At 40.1% G+C, this 5,892-nt stretch overlaps 1 long non-coding RNA gene across 1 annotated transcript; it reads left to right on the top strand.

The window, feature by feature from the left end:
• Nucleotides 1-3,915: 3,915 nt before the first annotated feature.
• LOC311444776 lies at nt 3,916-5,584 on the top strand. Its single transcript, XR_014698057.1, has 3 exons — nt 3,916-3,965; nt 4,137-4,216; nt 4,656-5,584. It is a non-coding gene; the product is annotated as an uncharacterized lncRNA (long non-coding RNA).
• Nucleotides 5,585-5,892: the final 308 nt, after the last annotated feature.

Genomic DNA, 5,892 nt, shown 5'->3' with positions numbered 1-5,892 from the left:
CGAAGCCCGAGATATTCACATTCAGCGCTTGTGTAGGAGACTCTTCCATCCTTCTTCCTTTCCTTTCCTTCTTCCTTTTTCTTTTTTTCTTTTTTCTTTTTTTTTTTTTTTTCTTTCTTCTTCGTCTTCTTTCTTTCTTTCTTTCTTTTTATTACATGCTTGTTTTCAAAAACAGAAAAAACCTTTTCTGTCAATGATGACTGTACAGTATAAAAAAATAATTTTATTTTCTCAAATACTTTTTAAAATATATTTAAATTTATCCAATTATTCTAACAGCTAAATATATGATGATTAACTCGGCCTATTTGGTATTTATATAAGATAAACTACTGACACCAATAGAGATTATTGGCTCCAGACAAGAAGTTATTTTCTTGCCCTAAACAAAACTAACTTTACAGAACATGCAGAGTTTCCACTGTTTTCAGCTCAGCTCAGCTCAATTTAGTATTGAATCCCAGCCATTGTACCCATCACAAGAAAGGCTTGACAACCCAATTAAGAAGCAAAGAACTGCAGTCAAAGTCAAAATCTGAAGTGAATGTTGCAATTGCAGAACATCCTGTCCATACACAGACTCAAAACTGTATTGCAATCCTGGAATATGTAAAATCCTATAAATATTGAAGCAGCTCACTGAAGTAGTGATTTTGCAATGCTGAAAAAAAAAATATTCACATGCTGATATGCTGGTATGTGTTTATTTCAGACTGTTATGGGAACATTTTTGTGAAACCTAAAAGTTTCCTGAAAGTTGATTTCATACCTGTACTTGTGAGACCATTTTGATGAAAATGATATTTCAGCTTCTTGGTTACATCTGCAATGCAATGGGGCTATTCAGACATTCCTTCACCCCTGCAGTGTCCTGAGCAGACAGAGCAATAAGCTGGGACTCACAAGAGATGTGTATCATTCTGGTCTTTGCTGCACACATTTTTTCCTTGCAAGGCTGAGAAGACACCATTCCATGGATGCCAGAACATTTCTTCCTCTACAGATTTCCTGAAGGCTTTTGAACCAGAAGTTTAGATGCATCTAGACCAGCATGGTCTGGAGGCACAGATGCCTAGGAGAAACAAAGAGCTGCTGCTAACCAATATAGTCTTGTGTATAATTTTGGGTTTAGTGTTACTTTCGTTTTCAGTATTAATATTCATTTCTATGAGTGGCTCAGACTTTCCAAACAGCTGAATTCTTGAACACCCCTTGCTTTTCAGCTTTTGAGTGTCACCTTATATTCAAAATAAGATATGTTCAAAATAAGAGATTTTTTTTTTCCTGATGAATCATTTTGCATGTATTCTAATCTGTACTAATGCATATGTTACTACGAATTGACTTAGAAGCTGTCCTTTATAATCCTCTGGCTCATTATGATGGAGAATCAGCACAGATCAAAAGTAATTATTTGGGGCAATCCTGATCAGTTAGGTCTCTCATCCCAAATACAGGATAAAGAAACAGCAATGTTTCTTTCAGATCTCACCTTGCTGCTTTTTGGTGCAAGGCAAATACATACTGTCACTGGGGTCAGGACTGTCCATTGCCCAGACCAGCATAGGGATGGGATTTGGGTTTCTTTCACTGAAACTTTGAGGCTACATTGAAGTAAAGCTCTAAACCTCAGAAGGAAGACCCATGACTGCTGAACTTTCACACACCCTTCAGGACAGCATTAGCTGGTGCTACAGCTGCAAGACATGGTCCACTCCCAGGCCTCTGGGTTCCGTATTTGTGCTGCTTCTGTTTTTGCTGGCATAAACATTGTTGCAACCTCATGTGGAAGTAGGATCAAGGATTCGGTTGTGTCAGCTAATCTAACAAAAATAGTCATTAAATGGTTAGTTTCAGACTGTAGCTCTTCTCTGATATGGCTTTGCTGTACGGCTATGCAACTCATGCCTGCACAGAGTAGGAGGGGTAGCATAGCAGGAAAAATGCTTGGTGTGGATCTTTGGGTTGTCTGGACTGAAACTTTAGGCAGTAATGCCAGTTCAAACTGTACATTAAATTACAACATAAGTAAAGCATATCATCCAGAAAAAAATAATAATAATAAAAAAAAAAAAATTGAAAACTTCTTCATTTTAATTGTATAGTTAATCTCATTTCACTATCTTCATCTGGCTGATGGGGCAAGCTCTATTTATTGTGTAGGGCTTAAAATTACAGAATTAAATTCCTGTTTTCCATAGAAAGTTGAGCACTTATTTAGGTGTGTTTTACTATTTCACTGTTAGCCTTTGTTTAACACTGTTTAACAGGTTGCAGAATTTAGACTTTATTTTCAGGTAGTTTTATCATAAATGACTTATAAATAATATGATCTGTGAAAGTGAAAGAGAGCTGAAGGCAGACACCAAAGTGTTTGAACTGTCTGCTACTTTAACAGTAAGTGCTGAAAGTTTCATACAACTGTCTATTTTTAACTATTCAACAAGCTCCCATGTGTTTCTCATTCCATATCACTTTTACTCTTAAGTTATTCAGGTTCAGTAGAGAATATTCTACTCAGTAGAGAACATTCTGCATGACTGCTGGAACTGGCTCTATGATACTAAGCCTATGAAATATTAGAACTGCTCGTTATTATACATATATTTGTTATTATCGTTGTTTGCTATAGAAAGGCAATTTGTCACTGATCTTAGATTATGTGAACAGATTTGCTTTCTTAGTGTCCATATTGCCATCCTGCTGGGTATTCTGCTCACCAAAATGGACTGTGATTAAGTTCTTGTGATTCCAAAAGTCTCATATTTATTTCTGGCCTACGTGCTCTTGGCTTGCAGGAGTTCAGACACAAGAAGCTGTTTTGCCTTCAGTGGTAGCAGCTCTTCATCCTAAGCCCTTCTTACTGGTTATATCATATAGGTTTGATTGTCTTCTGCTTTCACTCTGTGCTACTGTATTCAGACTGTCCACTAGCACAAAAGTTAAAGAGAAGGCAAACAAACCCCATGTGCTTGCAGTCTTCTGTACAGGGAGATGCTGTTATGATACAGTATACATGAGCACGTAGATCTTCCAGACCATTATATCGCTCACAAATTGACCTTGCTTGTGAGGTAGCGTGTCTGGATGAGGAAGCAGAGTATATCAGTATATCAGGAGACTGCAAGCACCTGCTCTGCTAGCAGAAATCTCTCTTGTATACTTTATACAAAAGGCTTGGCCCTACTTTTCAACTGATTCTCACTTAGAGAAGTTCTGTCCTGGTATCACTTAAAAATGGTTGTCTGCATCATACGTCCCCATGTGTCAGAGCGCTGAGGGCACTGACAGGCAGTAACAGGCACTATTGGCCCTGACCAGCTTCACCTGGGGCCTCCACTCATGCCCTGCCAATGGCTGGGGATTGTATTTATGCTCATTTAAGGACATGAAACTGTTGGAAAGTGTCCAGAGGAGGGCTACGAAGATGGTGAAAGGCCTTGAGGGGAAGACGTACGAGGAACGGCTGAGGTCACTGGGCCTGTTCAGCCTGGAGAAGAGGAGGCTGAGGGGAGACCTCATCACAGTCTACAACTTCCTCGTAAGGGGTTGTCAAGAGGCAGGAGACCTTTTCTCCATTAACACCAGTGACAGGACCCGTGGGAACGGGGTTAAGCTGAGGCAGGGGAAATTTAGGCTGGATGTCAGGAGGGGGTTCTTCACAGAGAGGGTGGTTGCACACTGGAACAGGCTCCCCAGGGAAGTGGTCACTGCACCGAGCCTGTCTGAATTTAAGAAGAGATTGGACTGTGCACTTAGGCACATGGTCTGAACTTTTGGGTAGACCTGTGCGGTGTCAAGAGTTGGACTTGATGATCCTTAAGGGTCCCTTCCAACTCAGGATATTCTATGATTCTATGATTCTATGATTCTATGATTCATCTCAGGAACCTTTCAAGTTTTTTGTTACTGAAGCTTCTAAGGGTCTCTCTAAAGATCTCTTCAAAGAGGTCTTTTTATATAAGGTAATTTTTGCTTTTTAGGAAAATTTTGTTTTTGAGATTCAATTTGTGCTTTCTGTTCTGTATTGTACCAAGTCAGAGGCTTAATACGGTGCTTAAGTGGGGTTGATGAATGCAGAGATTGCTTTACTTATTTTCATTTAAAGACAAAGTGTGCTCTGTGCTCTTATTTAGGTCACCATTTTACTTTAGGATAGTCTTGAATAGTAATGACTTTTCCCAATAATGGTGGCTTCTGGGGGATGAACTTGAGGGTAAGTTCCCTGATGCTGTTATTAACTGTATGTGGGACTACCATGTGCTTGTTCTTCCTCAGAATTTGCTCTATTTCACAGAATTGTAGGGGTTAGAAGGGACCTCAAGAGATCATTGGGTCCAGCCCCCCTGCCAAAGCAGGTTCTCTAGGGCAGGCTACCCAGGTAGGCATCCAGACAGACCTTGAATGTCTCCAGAGAAGGAGGCTCCACAACCTCCCTGGGCAGCCTGTCCTAGTGCTCCGTCACCCTCACCGTGAAGAAGTTCTTTTGCATGTTGGTGTGGAACTTCCTGGGCCTTATCTTGTGGCCATTGTCCCTTGTCATGTCCCCACAAACCACTGAAGAGGTTGGACAAGTCCTGCTGTCTCCTACACTTAAGCTATTTGTAAACATTGATAAGATCCCCTCTCAGTCTTCTTTTCTCGTGGCTGAACAGACCTAGGTCTCTCAGTCTTTCCTCATAGGGGAGATGCTCCAGGCCATGTATCATCTTTGTGGCCCTCTGCTGGACTCTTTCCAGAAGAAAATTTAATGGTGTGATGAATTCCTTTGGAAATAAGATATGGTAAGAAGATGGAGGGAAGATAGATACAAAGCCATATAAATTTGGTTCTTTGCAGTGCAAAATGCATAAAAACTATATGGGAGAGCAACAACAAAGTTGAACTGTGCATCTTATGTAGTTAGCTGTGTGCAGGTACATGCTGGCAGTGGTACTCCAAGGATAAATCTAAAATCTTTCCTTAAACATAAGTAAAGCTTCTGAAGTGCATCTGTCCTGTTAAATGTAACTTGGACTGCGTTTGGGGCCCTCTCTGACTTTCTATGTAGCTAATAGAGATTATTTTTTTCCCATCGTTGTGTGCTTCCATGGCATCAGACTTGCTTTTATGCTTTAATGTATTCTGAGGTATGGGTGCAGCCCTCCAGAGGTTATCTGGTGAACTGATAGTTTTTATCCTAATCCAAGTGAGGTAAAATTGCTATTGATCACCATCAAGTTCTGTAAGGAGAGTAACATTTTGCTAAACCTCCTGGAGGTGATCTGGATAGGAATCTTGAATTTATCTGGCTCAGATGTCATTTCTAAAATAAAATTGTTACTATTTATGTGGAGATATGTATCTATAAATAGGAGGAAAGAGGGGATAACTTCCCTGGCATGTATCCCATGTAAACAACTTGTTAGGCTATGTGACTGTACTGCTCAAATAAGCAGCAGCCAGTTGCTGCCTGCTTTTGGATGATGTTGAGAATCTCATGGACAGTGTAGCTCCAGAATGAGCTTTGGCTGCTTGTGTTAGTGGCTAGATTGGTTAACCAGAAAAGCAATTTCTACAAAGGGACCTTAGGTTCCTGTTGGGTGCTCAACACCAATTGGAGCTGTATCAATACTACATCTTTTTTGATGAAGCTGCACATAAAATTGTATTTGGTTTGGAGAAAAGTATGTATTATATATTAATAAAAATCAGTGCTCTCTAGTTATTTAAGATTTGGGCTTAAATAAAAATGGGGGCATGAAAGGCTTCTCTTGTCTGCCCCTCAGATCTACTGTGGGATGAGATGGTCCAGCCTAAAGTCAAGTGCAAAGCAGCAGGTTGGGTGAAGTCCAGAAAAATGCAATTTGTTGGAACCTTGATAACATTGGGAATACTGGATTTAGAAAGCAC

This window comes from Aythya ferina (assembly GCF_964211825.1).
Source record: "Aythya ferina genome assembly, chromosome: 14".
Taxonomy (NCBI): Eukaryota; Metazoa; Chordata; class Aves; order Anseriformes; family Anatidae; genus Aythya; species Aythya ferina.
This window is presented reverse-complemented; position numbering and strand designations above follow the sequence as displayed.